A 16,680-nucleotide genomic window follows, 5' to 3' on the forward strand; every position below is an offset into this window, starting at 1 on the left:
GGGCCTAGTCAGGACCTTTCCACCAGTGGTCAAACCTACATCTCAGTGGGACCTCAATCTCATCTTGTCAATACTCACCACACCACCATTTGAACACGTGGCAACATGCTCTCTCTCACCTGTCCATGCAAGCTGCATTTTTAGTTGTTATGACTTTGGCCCGAAAAGTGAGCAAGATGGGAACCCTCATGGCAGACCCACTATATACCATTTTTCACAAGGAAAAGATCTCCCTTTGCCTTCATCCTAAATTCCTCTGCAAGGTAAATTCTGAATTCCAAATCAACCAAATTATACGTTTACCTGCTTTCTTCCTGAAAAACCCATGCTTCTATTGAAGAGAAAAGACTTCTTTGCCTCTATGTTAGACCCGTGCTGGCATTCTACTTGCAAAGGAGCAAAGCAATCAGAAAATCACCAAGACTATTTCTTGCCCTAGTAGAAATCTCTAAATGGATTTCTGGGTGCATCATCACAAGCTACCAATTAGTGTGTATCCCTCCACAGGATGGGATAAGGGTGCACTCCACGAGAGCACAAACTGCTTCTATAACATTTCTACATGAGGCATCAAAACTGGACATATGCAGAACAGCTAGCTGGAGTTCCATTCGCTTATTCACAAAACATTACACACTAGTTCAGGACCCTGCTGCAGATGCAGTGGTGAGAACTGCAGTGCTTCAAGCATCTTTGCTGCCAGCATCCTCCCACCCCCTTCCAATCTGAATACTGTTTGTCAGTCACCCATGTGTGGAATACACATAGGGACCAGCACTCTAAGAAGAAATGGAGGTTATTTACCTTTAACTGGAAGTTCTTTGAGATGTGTGGTCCCTGTCTGTAGTCCACTACCCACCCTCCATCCCCTCTGCTTTGGATCATTTTGGATTCATGGTAAGAAGAGGAACTGGAGAGGCATTGGCCCACATTGCTCTTGTACCCTTCGTCTGGAGAACGAGGAGAACAACTGTTTGTGTATGTGCAGGCCAATGGACACTGCTTGTTAGAATTTCCAGACTTGGGTGCATGGCACACATGTGTATTAATGTGTGGAAAACAGATAGGGACCACACATCTCAAACTTCCAGTTACAAGGACTTCCATTTCAGATCTATTGTCCTTTTTTCTGGATGACTAGTTCTGCTTGATAGATTTGAAGGCCACGTATTTGCATGCTCTCATCTTTCCAGCTCACCACTGTTCTCTGAGTAAACCACTGACATGTCTCTTGGGCTGGGCTGGTGCCCCCCCAGACAATCTGTTAACATAGTCAATGGAGGAGCGGAGACTGAGTATTAAACTTCTTGAACTATGGGCTTCCTACCTTATTTTTCTGATATGGGTCCCAAATTACCATCTCCTTTACGTCTGTCACTATCAAACAGTGGTGGCTTCTGTCAGCTTCTAGGGAGGTATTTACAGTGTGCCTCTTCTTCTGGAGGTGAAACTCTTAGGAACTTAGGCAAAACCCCACATTCTACCTGAAGGGCTAGTGTCTGTAGGGCTGTGCAAACATTCTTGTAATCTGGTTTGGGAAAATGGAGCCTTGATCCTTTGTTCCTTGGTGCTATTTGCCAGAGACTAGGATTGGTTTATTTTAGTGGTATCAAGCTTCTTGGATCCCATCAAGCCCTTACCCTCCTTTGTAGTGATTCACATGAAGCCAATTCCACCTGAATGAGCCTACTGTTCTTCCGCTCTGTACAAACCCTGCATTCTTCTCCACCCCTTGACAAGATGCTGCATTTGTTGAATATTAAAATGGGAGATTATGTTTATCTTTTGTGAAGGGACACACCATCACTGTAGTAGAGAGGAGGCTAATGAGCTCTTCTGGGCTCAGCCAGCATTAATCAGATACATCTGTAAGGCTTGCTCTGCCTGGAGTGGGGGGACGTTAAGAGGGAAAGCCTGCCACAGGGTGGTGTGGTAAACAAGAGGAATACTGCTGTACCTCAGACTGCTGACCCCAGAGACAGCAATCAGGCAAGAGGGAGACTGTTGCAGGACTCACAGCCCTGAGACTTCATGGACCAGGTACAAAGTGGGGTGACACAAGTGGAGGGTCTGGAGGCAGACCCTAATTAAGGACACTATCCCAGCTGATAAGCCAAGCCCCAAAGGGACAATCCCAAAAGACTGCCTAAAAGACAGACCACCTTTGCCTTTCTCTTCTTTTTCTCTGAGTCCCCTCTCTCTAAAGGGAAAGAAAGAGAAAATGACCTTTTTTGTTTATTCCTTTTGCTTGGAGTTGCCCTTGTGTGCTACAAACAGGGAAGGACATTGCAAACAACTTGAATTGTCGTCATTTGGGGCAAACAGTATTAGACCCCTCACAACCTTATTATGTTTTCTATCATGGAAGGTCTAACCATTTGACCTTTTCAACATCTTCATTTCTGTAGTGGAGAGCATAGTGATTTATTGTGGCTGACCAAGTCTCTGTTCCGTACAGTTTTATACACTCTACGTTTTAAAATTTACTGGCATCTGTTTATCACAGAACTGGGCTCAGCTCCCACCATTTGGAGCAACCAGCTTTGGTGAAATGCTGGGCATTACTCAGGAGGGTACCATTGTCAGCAACCATTGATTGCAGGTATTTATGTTCTTTTACTCTTCCCTTTGCCTGTGATCCTCCTCCCTCAGTTATCATATTCTCAGTCTTACCGACATTCACACTCAGTTCCACTTGCTCAAGACTTCTATGTCATTGTTCAGAATTGGTTTGCAGAGTCTCACCATCTTCTGCACATATCACTAAGTTATCACAGAACAGCATATTCCAAGGCAACTCCCTTCATATGTTCTCACTTACCACATTCATGACAACTTCAAACAAAAAAGGGGTGATTGCTGATCCCTGGTGCAGGCCAACATGTACTGGAAATTCTCTCTAGCCCCATTTGGTTTTGCCTACAGTAGTCTCTCAGTTGTACCTGTGCTGGATAAGATGGACGTATCCTTCTGGCACACCCCTCTGTTGCAAACTCCACCAAACTAATTCTCATGATATGTGATCATAGTCCTTCTCCAAATCAACAAAGACCACAGTCGCCAAAATTTCAAAATTATCAGTCCAGACTTTGTTGACTGATTCATTAGCCTCAAACTACATATACAGTACTATTCTCAAGAAACATCAACATTAAGTATTTTTTTTGCAAAACTTAGAATTCACTATTTGAATAGTTCTGTTGACTTCAATGAGACTACTCACATACTTAAGGTTGAGCGTGAGTGTGTTTGCAGAACCAGAGCCTTGGTTACTGAAATCATACTAACAAAAATAATTCACAATACCCTGTAATCCATAGATCATATTTAAAGAATTTTTGTTGTTGTGAAATGTTTCTTTGTACTTGGTAAGAACAATGTGGGGTTTTAATAATGTGGGTATAATTATGTTTGCAGTTTAAGATCGATTGTGTCCTTAACTTTATTTCTTTGCTTTTATTGTGTGGGGTTTTTGTAGGTGATGTCAATGATAAGTACATTATTGTCACTTAGCAACTTTACTGTTTGGTTCTAAATTACTGGTTTTGTTATATTGGAAAGGGGTCCTTTGAATAGTAAATGGGATTTTATAATCTATAATTTCGTAGTTTGATCTTTGTGTGTGTGTACATCTATATAGTATGTAATTATTGAGAGAGAGAGAGAGAGAGAGAGAGAGAGAGATTACACTCATACATAACATACATTTTAATGTTGCAAAGTCAAGAATCAAGAAATACCAGAATTAAGGTTGCCTGTACAACCTTAATTCAGCCTCTTTGTGCTTATGAATTATGATAGGACGAATTCTTCTGTTGACCTAGCTAACACAGGTGCTGACTTTTGTTTTTGCTGGTGGATGCTTTTGAAGAGGTGTGTGTGTTTGGGGTGTGGAGGGCGCTGCCAGTTATGGGGGCGGGGGGAGAAGGAGAGGCCATTTTCAGCATATTTATACACTTCTTTCATATTCTAGTTATTGAATATGTGTCTATCATTGGTATCTTAACAACTTAATCATTACTAAAATAGTAATGAACTATATAATTACATTATCATGACTTACAGTATATTAAAATCATTGCATTCACCTACAAGCTGTCTTCACTAATGCCCCAGTTTAAAAACATTACATCTCACGGTAGCTTTTTGGATGAACACAGCAACACTGTGGCTTGTGGGTGCTCAGTATCAGGTTTATAATGGTGCTGTGGCGCCAGGCCCACATTCAGAAGGGGCCCTGGCACCTGGACCATGGCCATGCCCCCACACGCCCTCGGCCACAAGGCCCGCCCCCAATCAGCCTCTTCTCTGTGAGGCCCCAGCTGCTGTTCACTCCTTTCCACCCCACCTTCCCCCCTGCTTGCTCCTCTCCGCCCCCTCTCCGCCTGTGAGTGGTGGGTTGGGCCTCAGGGTGAAGAGGCCAAGTGGAGGCAAGGCCTCGGGATGGAGTGCAGGCAGAATGGGAGGGGGCCCACAGTCTGGGTGCCAGGGCCCACAAAAGAGTAATCCAGCCTTCTATGTTTTTCGGTGGGTGCTTGAGCGCTGAAGCACCCATGGAGTTGGCGCTTATGCTAGCTACTGCCTCTCGGGGTGTTGGATTAACTACAGCAACAGGAGAACCCTCCCGTTGCTGTAGTGAGGTTCTACACCGTGAAGCACTACAGTGGTCCAGCTGCAGTTTTGCAGCCGTGCCGCTGTAGAAGTTTAAGTGTAGACATAGATTAAATAAGGGCGTTTAAAGTTATTTTAAGAGACCAAATCATTAAGATCCCTCTAATTTAATAGTTATAACATTAAAAATAATATTTGTACTATCTGGATGTGATGGGCAAGTTACAGAGCGGCCAGCACCACTACTGCACTGTGAGGCAGGCAAGAGAAACAGAAGAAATTATGAATTCACTTTGGAAGTAAGTGGCCCGGATTTTTATAAACTCAGCTTCCATTTATACACCCAAATAAAATAACCAAATTTTTTACAGTGCTAAGCAGCTGCTCCAATTGTTCTCATTCATTCTGAGCTTTTTTGACAATCTGGCCATTGCATTTATGGAAGCTGGACTTTTTTTATAATGTCTTTGACTAGAAGAGGTACCACAAAGAGGTAATCTGAATAAATTGAAAATTCTCTGACTTGGATGGGAGGCATTGTTAGCATGCGATAATTACCATTTTACTGTCAAAACCTTATTATTACAAATGTTCTTGTAAGTTTTTTGCTCATACAAATTGCATGTTCACAGCAGAAACATCATAATGCTTCATATCTCCTCCTGGTAAGGCAAACTTGGTACCCTGTTCAAAAACAACAAAAGCAATATTCAGATTGGAAGGGGGTGGGAGGATGCTGACAGCAAAGATGCTTGAAGCACTGCAGTTCCCACCCCTGCATCTGCAGCAGGGGCCTGAACTAGTGTGTAATGTTTTGTAAATAAGCGAATGGAACTCCAGCTAGCTGCTCTGCCCTTATTCATCCCCAGATCAGATCCAATCTGTGCACTGAATGAAGCAGGGGTTTTATGGAAAAAATGTCAAAAACCTAACTTCCCCTTTTGAAAATGCCAGTATGCATCTGTCTGCATAGTTAGGTCCCCAAATACCTTTAAAAATCTAGCCCTAAGTCTCTTTTGAAAATTGAATTTTGGCTCCTAAATCACATAGATGCTTTTCAGATTTTACCCATCATTTGCACTGAAGGTGGATCTACTAGAAAAAATCACCAGTATTGAGGTATAAAGATCTTGACTGTCTTCAGGAAGGTATTTGACTACTTAACTTAAAATATGAGAGAAATGGCGGGAGAAAAAGGGTAAAACCTAGTCTTATTTGTACTGAGTTCAGCAGCTGAAATCTGTCTGACCTTAGAAATAGAATTCAAATGTGTGTTGTCTCTTGTAATGATTTGAGGAATCTGTCAGTGTACAGTTTATGAATTCTGGATTATGTTATACAACTGCCGTATCACCGAATGCTTCAGTGTATGTGGAATCCACCATCTACTACCAGGGCCTTGTCACCCATGAGGAGGAACAACAGAGGGTCATTAAAACTTGATGACTCCCATTCAAGTGAGAGTGCTTTGGAGCAATGAGATGGTTGAAGCCTAGGGAAACCAATGGGAACAAGTTTGTCTGCATGGGACTGGAAGTGAAATTTTCTCAAAAGGGGAATAAAGAAAACTAAGTGTTGGTGCAGCTCTCTAAAAACACAAAGGCTGAGAAGTTGAGAAGGAGACTTTCAGATGCATAGGAAGCATAGTCAGGAGAGAGGAAGAGAAGGGCATGGTTTTGCAGCAAGGTGGGAGATCCTGTTTAACTGTGGGACAGTCTGAGGAAGAAGGAAACTCCCTACACAGGAGAGAGGGAGACTCCATAATTTGGAGGAGAAGCCATGTGCAAGAAGGGGGATTCTGGGCTCAGAAGACTCTTACCTAAGCCCAGAGAACACTCACAATTGGTGAGGAAACAGAGGCAGGGAAATGTTGTAAAGGTGTGTTATTATTGTGTCTTAATCTATATTTTCTTGTGCTAGCTGTTCTGGGGGAACGCTTACAAAACCAATGTGTCTGTTTGCTTTCACGAAGACACTTAACCCTGAAGAGGTGAACTGTAAACCCAGAGTGCCCACAAGGTTGGAGGTCTGGGAAAGGATGTGCTTAAGTTACTGAGTGGCCAGTGCTGGGCCTATGGGCCTAAGGCAAACTGCACTTTGCTCCATTTCAGCAAAGGGGTAACAGACAAAAAGATTGTGCCAAAGAAGCCAAGGGTAGAGAATGCTGCAGCCCACTCAGACCCAGAGAATGGCTCATGGGCCCAGTGTGGTGAGACGAACACAGCAGCCTTTAGCCTGCACCAGGCCTGTAACAAAGACTTGTGCATATCCTTGAACCATAGCCAATGGGGAAGTGCCTTGCAAAACATTAACAATTGATCTATGATTAAAGCTGATCAAACAGAAAATTATATTTTATTATTTTATTTATATTTTATTAGTATAAAATATTTATTTTATTTATTTTTATAAATAAAATTTATTTATTTATTAATAATTCTATTACTGGTCCCTTCATAGGTTGCAGTGCATGGAGCCTTTCCAAAACAGACTGCTGATGGAGATGTGGGTGTCCCAGAACTTTGCTGGCTCACATGTTTTGGGACTGTCCTAGGATATATTCCTTTTGGCTAGAAGTATGTAGGAGAATTAATATGATGATGGAGATCTCCTTAAAAATTACTTCACAGAACTGTTTTGGAATCTATCGCATCAATTTGGACACTCTCTAACTCTTGGAAAGCTTGGTTCTCTACAGCAGTGTTTGTAGCCAAATGACTCATATTGCTTAGATGGAAGAGCAGACTGCTTCCAGGGATAGAACCTTGGCACAGTGACTTGGCTGACCTGGCAGCTACAGAGTGGGCAATGTTTCGGCAATGAGGGACCTCAGACAAATCTGAAAAGATTTGGACTAACTTTTAAAAAACCTTTGATTATTTCCTAGTAAATGGAAACTGAGAATTCGTTCTCCTTTCCCTTGCCTGCCCCTTTCCCCCCTTCCTATTCCTTTATTTCTTTTTTTTGTTCTCCCCTTATTTTGGGTAGGAAAAATCATTAAAATTTAAATATTAAAAAATCAGCAGCTTGGTGAGTATCCAACACAGGAAACTTTGTCAGAGCTGCATGACAGACTCAAAGAGGTTTGTGAATTGAGCTCTTTTGGAAGAAGATTTTAAAAAAGAAAAAAATGTATGGTCAGCCTCATGATTATTGAAAATGTCCTATGTCAGAATGGGAAGAGAATAAGAATTGAGTTCCATTCTTTAATGCTGAAAGCAGTTTTTCAAAGTGGCTCAACTGATCATTGAAGATAAATGAGTTTCACCTAATTTTCAGTTAGTAAATTGTCTATGAACAAATTGCATAAATTTTGAATAATGAATTTCACATTTCTTAAGAGAATAATTCTTGGTCTGCACATCATTCGTGAAGCATTCATTGTGGATATTTGAAAATTTATATAAACACTTTGCATTTGTGTTGGTTAATTAAATAACTTGCATGTTATTGTTTGTTCTCTGCTTGAATGACACATTTAAGCAACCAAGAGTATGAATTTCAAATAGTAACTTTTGGTGTATAATTAATGTTAAATTCATACTGTTGTTCATTGGTTATGTAATTCAAAAATTGCTTTTGGCAAATAATCGAGAATTGCACATTAAATTCACAGTTTCACACACAACTATGACAATGTTGGCCTGGAATAACTCTATTTTGTCCAGTACTGAGTCCCTATTGAACAGTTTTCTCCATTGCTACAAATTGATAGGTTTTTTTCTGAAGCTCAGAAACTTCCTTTGGATTAATCAGATGAGAACACTAAAGCTCATTTTCAGTTATGATTGGAGCCCAGGTCCCAATAGTGACAGGTTCATGCCTTTAACCCACAGAGCCATCTAGTTTCTCACAAACAACTTTCCTGCAAGGAATATGAGCAAGGCACTTAATTTCATGCTTCAAAAAATACCCCAGGTTGAAATGAACATAATTTTGAAGTGTTAGCCATCCAGGTAATGCTCATTATGTATTTGCTGCATATATATAATCTCATCGCACAACCCCCATTAGCAAGGGGGCTGTACCCCAAGAGAAGACACCCCTTTTGGGCCCCCATGGGAGCCACAACAGAGCTGCACTGTTTACTTCACCAGCAGTAGGAGGGAAGGGGCTGGGGATGTGACCCCCTCACGCAGTCACCCTAGCAACCCTCCTCCTTCAACCAATGGGAGGAGAGAACAGTAGCCAATTATTGGGCAGAAGACAGCCAGGCAGACTGCAAGCATTCTCTGACCCTGGGCCAAGCCCAGATGCCAGGGAAAGTAGGCCTTCCTTCACATGGCACAGATCGGCCAGGGAGCAGAGGGGAGAGGTGGTCTCCTGAGCTTGCCAGTATAGCACTTCCAGGCCCAGCAGCTCACCTGTCCATAACCTCAGCCTGCAGAAAAGTCTCAGGAAGGAACAATCCACTCTTTCTGCCATCAGCATGCCAGCAACAAGAAGAGACAGCCCATCTCTCCTGCCACTGCCTGCAGCCTGTTTGCCCTGCAGGAAGCCTATGCCAGATTAGGGTTGTCAGGTGTCCGATTTTCGACTGAAATGCCTGGTTGAAAAGGGACCCTGGCAGCTCTGGTCAGTTCTGCTGACCAGGCCGTTAAAAGTCTGGTTGGTGGCACAGTGGGGCTAATGCAAGCTTCCTGTGGCTCCTGGAAGCAGGTGCACGTCCCCTCTCCATGGCTCCTAGGCGTGGGGGCAGCCGGGGGTCCACGCACTGACCCTGCCCCAAGCGCCGCCACCACAGCTCCCACTGGCTGGGAACCACAGCCAATGGGAGCTGCAGGGGCAGTGCCTGCAGATGGGTCAGTGTGCCGAGCCACCTGGCCATGCCTCTGCGTAGGAGCTGGAGGTAGGACATGCCACTGCTTCCAGGAGCTGTCTGAGGTAAGTGCCACCTGGAGCCTGCACTCCTCATCCCCTCCCATACCTCAACCCCCAGCCCTGAGCCCCCTCCTGCACCCCAAACCCCTCATCCTCAGCCCCATACCAGAGCCTGCACCCCCAGCCAGAGCCCTCACCCCCTTGCACCCAAACCCTCTGCCTCAGCCTGGAACCTCCTCCCGCACTATGAACCCCTCATTTCTGGCCCCATCCCAGAGCCCACACCTGCAGATGGACACATCACCCCCTCTCTCATGCCAACTCCTTGCCCCAGCCTGGAGCCCCCTCCTGCACCCCAAAGCCCTAATCCCTGGTGCTGCACCCCCAGCCTGAACCCTCACCTCCTCCCACATCACAACCCCGTGCCCCAGCCCAGTGAAAATGAGTGAGGGTGGGGGAGAGTGAATGACTGAGGGAGGGAGGATGGAGTGAGCGGGGGCAGTGGTGGGGCATAGGGGTGGGACGGGGGCGGGGCAAGGTTGTTCGATTTTCTGCAATCAGAAAGTTGGCATCTTTATGCCAGATATGGGATTTTGTATCCAGAGACCCGACCTGCTTATAGGTGAATCTGTGGGTTCCAAGCTTTAGAGGCTGTCAGTACCATTCCAGAATAGAAGGGAGGTGACAGTTAGTTCCTCTCCAGCGATCCCCAGAGAGGACCTGCTTGCCTGCATCAGTCTCCTGACCACTCAGACAGAAAAGGAACCTGAGTGAATAGGTAGATAGGGTTTAATTTTGCACAATTAAGGCCGATTGCATCTGTGAAACACCTTTCATCATACCTGGACCATCAAGACTTGCACTGCCAATTCCCAGTAAAGTGAGTTTCTACTAGCATCTCCTTACAGGCCTGCCGCATGTCTCCATGTAGACCACCTGGGTATCTGAGACAGGGGGGACAGAGAACTAATGGGGGAGACACTTATGTTTAGGAACACTGGGGGAGCACATAGTCACGTGACCTATGTATAACCTAATACCTCATCATTTTAATCATTTAATGTTTTTACTGATTGTATATTTCTCTCTAAACAAATGCTTTCATTAAGTTTATAGTAATTGTTTTTAATTTGTTAGCTTGTGTGAGTTTAAGTTCAAATAGCAATAGAGTCTTTGGAACTGTCCAGAGACTCTGAGGAACCTCTCTTATGTTTACACATCATACAGGTACTAAGCCAGGGTTGAAAGGGGGATTATGAATGTATTTAGTTATTTATTTCCTTCTTGCAAAAATTATTCCCGTAGTATCAGACAGTATTGTAATATTAATGGTGAAAACCTACAGCAGTGATGCTGTTATGTTTAGAAAGTACCTATTGCATTGTGGAAGTGATTCAAAACAAATAATAAATATATAAAATTAGGCTTTGTACAAAACCCGGTTTGAACATATTTTGTGGGAATCTAATTATCATAGCTGATAACAGTAACTGTTTATTGCACATTCTAAGTGAACCTGTATAATACTTTAATTTGCTGGACCATATAGATTATTAAGTAGAACTCCCCATTGATTTCTTTGTAGAAATCTGTTTAAAAATTGGTGTGATATGACATGGTATTATTAGCACTAGGATAAAACTGAATCTCATAGCTTTTTTTTTTTAAACTGTAAAGTTTAACAGACTACATGCTCTTCTTGGTCTAGGGATGAGGTTTCTGTAGATAAATGTTAAGTTACAGTACTTGCCCTGGAAATTAGAAACCTGACTTTCACTCTGTTAACTTTAGTGTTGATGTACTTTAGACCTTGAATGGTAGACATTCAACAATGAGAACTCCCTTTCCTTTCCATCTCCCCCTGTATTTATTAAGCTAATTTATTTTTAAAAAAACATTTTAACAAGGAAGCCGTTTTCTCTTGTTCCCCCTAGAAAGCAGAGCTTTGAATATATTGTATATTAAAGAGATGTGTGGGTGGACGGGTGCTGATTTTCACCGCATGTCCTGAAAACACTTCAACTATATAAACTAGATTAAATTTGACTTAATCCCATATTTTCTCAAATTATAATCCTGTTTAATTTACTGTTCTATCATTTTCATTGCTGTTTGAGGCAGTTGATATTTTTCTGATGATAAAATGCAAACATTCAGTAATAGACTTCATTCACCTGATAGAGTCTTTAGATAATCTAAACCTTTCCCTTCTAAACATGCATAACGTTCACTGTTGGGCCATGAATGTCTCTTGGGCAAGAAATTAATTTCCTGACATTGTAATAAAAAAGTGCGTGTCAAGGGTATGCAGCTCTTTTGTTAACTGGGCAAATTTCACTGCAGTGTTTGTCTGCAGCATGAGTGTACTTACAAGTCAATTCTGCAGCGGAACTACAATCTTCTCTTTAGAGTGTAGATTTAAGGGATTATTTTCAGGCTTGCAGTATTTGTTGAACAGGAACTTTAAAAAATATTTTTCTAAGGCAAAATCTGAGGTTATTACTTAGCTTTTGCTCAAACCTTAATTGGACAAACTCTGCAGTCGTCCCTGGGGAGTTTTCGCTGAAAAAGATTGAGTAAAAAGGGCCTGATACGAAGCGCACTGAAGTCAATGGGCATTTTAACAATGAGGTTTGGATCAGTTTCAAAGTGAATAAGGATGAGAGGTTTTGGCTCCTAGTGAGGTTTATTAGACTATTTGAGCAATGTTTTGGAGAGGAAAATACAACAATACACTATGTATTGGTTACTGGTATGGTGAAATCTGTAGTGATCCATTTGAGAGACTTCTTTACTGTTATATGCTGTAAAGTATACTAAAGAACAAGGTATTCATTAAAGGAGTGAGGTGCTATAGCCACAGTATTATGTAAACAGATTTCTTCCTTATATAAAACTTGTCTGCATTTCTGGGGTTTAGAAACTAATATGAACTGACTGAAATTAAAGTGATTCTGAGTTGTTTATAAACATAGAACATGGAGAGTATTTTGATATACCCATCCACCCACAAGAAAAAGCCGTTACCGTAGATGCCAGGGACCCTGAGTTAGAGGTGAGGTGGGACAGTTTGTGAATATTAAATGATATGTATGAATGCTTTTCTGATCTTGGTACTTGGGCGTGTGAATCAGACCTTTTCCTATGAACATGTTACTCAGTGGAATCAGTACAGTGGTTTTCAAGCTGTTTTGCGGATCCCTGGGGATCCACAGACTATGTCTAAGATTTCCAAAGGAAATCCGCCCCACCGTCTGAAATTTTTTTAGAGGTCCACAAATGAAAAAAGGTTGAAAGCCACTGGATTAATATAATAATGGCTATATATCTAGAAAAAAATGTTCAAAATATGTTCAGTGGAGCTATGCCAATTTATGCCAGATGAAATGTGGCTTAATATGTGACCCTCCAAAATACCGGCTAAGCTTAACTGATCTTTTGTTGCAGTCTGTCTTTTCTTCCATGTAAAGGAACTTCACAGGTTTTAGTGCTGACGGAGTACTTCCAGTATTCAGCAGCTATGAGGCAGCCTTCATTAAGTAGCCTTAGCATGCATGCATGAGAATATGATACAGTAGAACCTCAGTTATGAATACCTTGGGAATGGAGGTTGTTCGTAACTCTGAACAAAACATTATGGCAGTTCTTTCAAAAGTTTACAACAGAACATTGAATTAATACAGCTCCGAAACTTTACTATGAAGAAGAAAATTTCCCTTTATTTATTTTCCCTTTGTTCCTGTTATTATTTTTAACGCAGTACTGTACTTGGTTTTTTTTGGTCTCTGCTGCTGCCTGATTAAGTACTTTCAGTTCCAAGTGAGGTGTGTGGTTGACTGGTCAGTTTGTAACTCTGAGGTTCTACAGTATAGTGTGGGATTCCTGCCTGATTGGTCTGCTCATGTTAGTGTTCTGGCTCCTGATTAAAATTAAGCACATGCTAATGCTTTGATATTAATTTTTATAGGTGATTTTTTAAAAAAACCTTCCCCAGTTTCTTTCAGTTCTTGACAATTATTGTTTGAGCATGTAAGCGAGAATATAGGGCCAGATCCTCAGCTGCTGTAAATCACCTGATGGAACTACGCTGATTCACACTAGCTGATGATCGGGACCATAATGTGAAAATTACCAGAATTTACCCAATGTAGTTAATCAAATTTTGTGACATACTTTAATTGTATCTCCATATTGATGTCTTCCATCTCATACAATAAGAGGCCTGAATAATATTGGCAGTGAAAATGATAGAATCAGTTTTTTTTAAAACATCTGCAGTCATTTTTTTTTGTGTGATTATAAAGCATTTGGATGGACATCAACACTAAAAGATATGAGATGTTCATATCAGTCACTTAACAAAATTCTGAATTAGTTAATGTGCAGTTCCACAAGAGCATATAGAATTCACAGATCTCAAATGACAGGTTTCAGAGTAGCAGCCGTGTTAGTCTGTATCAGCAAAAAGAAAAGGAGTACTTGTGGCACCGTAGAGACTCACAAATTTATTTGAGCATGAGCTTTCGTGAGCTACAGCTCACTTCATCGGATGCATTCAAAGTTCTTCTCTGAGTATTGCTCTCTATAGTTATTCACTGTAGGATATGCAAGTGCTCTGTGCATGTGGGACTGGAAATTCTTCAATAGCAGTGTCTGTTGGTTTGCACTCGTGCCTCCATTCAAGGGCATGAAGGGTGATGTGGACTGACCACCCTGTAGTTACTTTGCTACCACTTGTAATCTGGGATGGAACCTCCTGTATCCATTTCTTCTCTTTGGTGTTTGACTTGGTTGAATCTGTAAATATTGTAAAGAGTATTCTTAGTTAGATTAGCTTTAGGAGGTCTTCTCCCACTTATTCCCCCTTTCCTTTAGGGCATTGAGAAAACTGTCTGACCTGCACCTGTGTTTTGCCAGTGAACCACCCTTATGAACTTTGTCTGTACTGCTTTAGGGAAACTTGTATCCCTTCGAAGTCAACATCAGCCATGCATTCCCTCCACATACTAAGCAAGTGATTTCAGGCTCTGGAATCACTGTATGGAGCTTTCCGTGAGGACCTGTTGGGATCTGGGGCCCTCCTGTTCTGGAACCACTGAGCAATGCACTGCCAGTTTCTGGTACTGGTGGTTTGGAGGCCTCCTCCAAACACAAGGACTCAGTGAAGCAAAGACATGAGACAGACAAAGCAAACTCTCCACAAGAATAGTGGCAACTCCACACATAAATTCTCAAAAAATAGGTGAGTGTCAGATACAACCGGTTTGGTCAGCTTAATGTTCTAAAGACATGCACTTCATACATCACTTGAAAGCTTATGATGTCTACCTTAAGATGAAATATGATGTGGAACTATCAAGTCACGCCATTACCATAGAAACAGGGATAAACAATGACACCATCAATGTTTTAAAATGACCACTTTGAAATATTTGCATTTATTTGTTTAATGACTGTGTATTACTGGAAGACATTAAATTGGAATATTATGACCTCAAAGCATCACAACAATCTAAAGGGTACAATAAAAATATTAATAAATTTGTACAGGTATTGAAATACATACAACTGGTGACATTTCTAGTCAACATAGTTATTAACTTGTTCATTATGATTTCTGTCAAGAGTGTGTGAGTTATCACAGTCTTCATTGCATTGGCATCTACACAGTTCTGTGCAAGGAAGATTTTCTGACTACAGACATAGTTGATTGTGCAATGACCCCTATTGGTACAGGCAAAAATAATGTTTTGTAGAAGCTCAGATGCCATTGGGCCCTTGAAGAATACAGGAAGTAATTCATTATCAACATTTTTTTCCATCCATGTTGCAATGGTGATCTAATATCTGTGTGTTTCAGTACCTACGTGTAAAGACATCCAAATCTTTATATGCCAAGATGCTCTTTTGGCATGCTCTTCAAAAAACTTCCTTCACATGGTAGGAGTTTGGCCAGCGACTTATCCTTTTTGATGGCTAGATTGAGATACAAGCAATTCAGGTCTCTATGTATCTCCTTTTCTTTCTTGCTCCAGTCTCGCTCATGACCAACTTTCTTGCTGCAGAAATTGCAAATTGTCTGTCGCTGTCTCCCAATTTGGCAAGATTTCTAAAGCAGCTCCCTTTGTTTGGACAACATTAAACACAGATATTTTTTCCCCAGTACCAAATATGATGTGAATCTGTGTCATCCCTGTTAATCCATATGCAACTGGAAGTAAATTTCAGAAGTCAGGAGTAAGTGCATCACAATTGCATGCATAGCTTTGAAGCAACACTTGTCAGTTGTGCTGGTAATGGTGCCTGTTTCAATCCGCATGTTATCTATGTGTTCCATGTTTTAGAACGGGGTGGGCAAACTTTTTGGCCCGAGGGCTACATCGGGGTTGCGAAACTGTATGGAGGGCTGGGTAGGGAAGGCTGTGCCTCCCCAAACAGTCTGGCCCCTGCCTCCAATCCGCCCCCTCCCACTTCCCGCCCCCTGACTGCCCCCCTCAGAACCTCCGACCCATCCAACCCCCCTCCCCCGATCCTTGTTCCCTGACTGCCCCTTCCTGGGACCCCCAGCCCTAACTGCCCCCGGGACCCCACCCCCTATCCAACCCCCCCTGCTTCCTGTACCCTGACTGCCCCTACCCCATCCACCCCACCAGGTGCTGAGTAGCCCCCCATAAGCTCCCCCAACTCCAACCTGCAGCACCACCTGCCTGCTGGCAGCCCCACCAATCAGTGCCTCCCACTCCCTCCCCACGCTTCCTGGCCACTGCGATCAGCTGTTATGCAGTGCGCAGGAGGCCCTGGTGGGGAAAGCGAGGGCATGGCAAGCTCGGGGGAAGGGGTGGAGTGGGGGAAGAGCAGGGGTTTGAGCACTGACCACTCCCTGGAACATTGGAAAGTTAGCACCTATAGCTCCAGCCCTGGAGTCAGTGCCTATGCAAGGAGCCGCATATTAATTTATGAAGAGCTGCATGCAGCTCTGGAGCCACAGGTTGACCACCCTGTCTTAGGTTGTAGATTCTTTCAGCCTGAGATTCCAGCTGATGCCTTAATTCAGTTTTGCCTGTTCTTATTGTTCCATCAGCATGGAAGAGGGACAAAGGCAGTGGTCCTATTGGGTGACTAAGAACACTTGCCATTAAAATATCATCTTTGCACCACGCTAAGGGCAAGGCTCTGTGGAAAACAATTTCTGGACTGACAGCAGCTGTGTTTGTCCCTCTCTTGCCAGACTTATATTTGGCCATCTTG

The sequence above is a fragment of the Eretmochelys imbricata genome, chromosome 1, assembly GCF_965152235.1.
Source record: "Eretmochelys imbricata isolate rEreImb1 chromosome 1, rEreImb1.hap1, whole genome shotgun sequence".
Classification (NCBI taxonomy): Eukaryota; Metazoa; Chordata; order Testudines; family Cheloniidae; genus Eretmochelys; species Eretmochelys imbricata.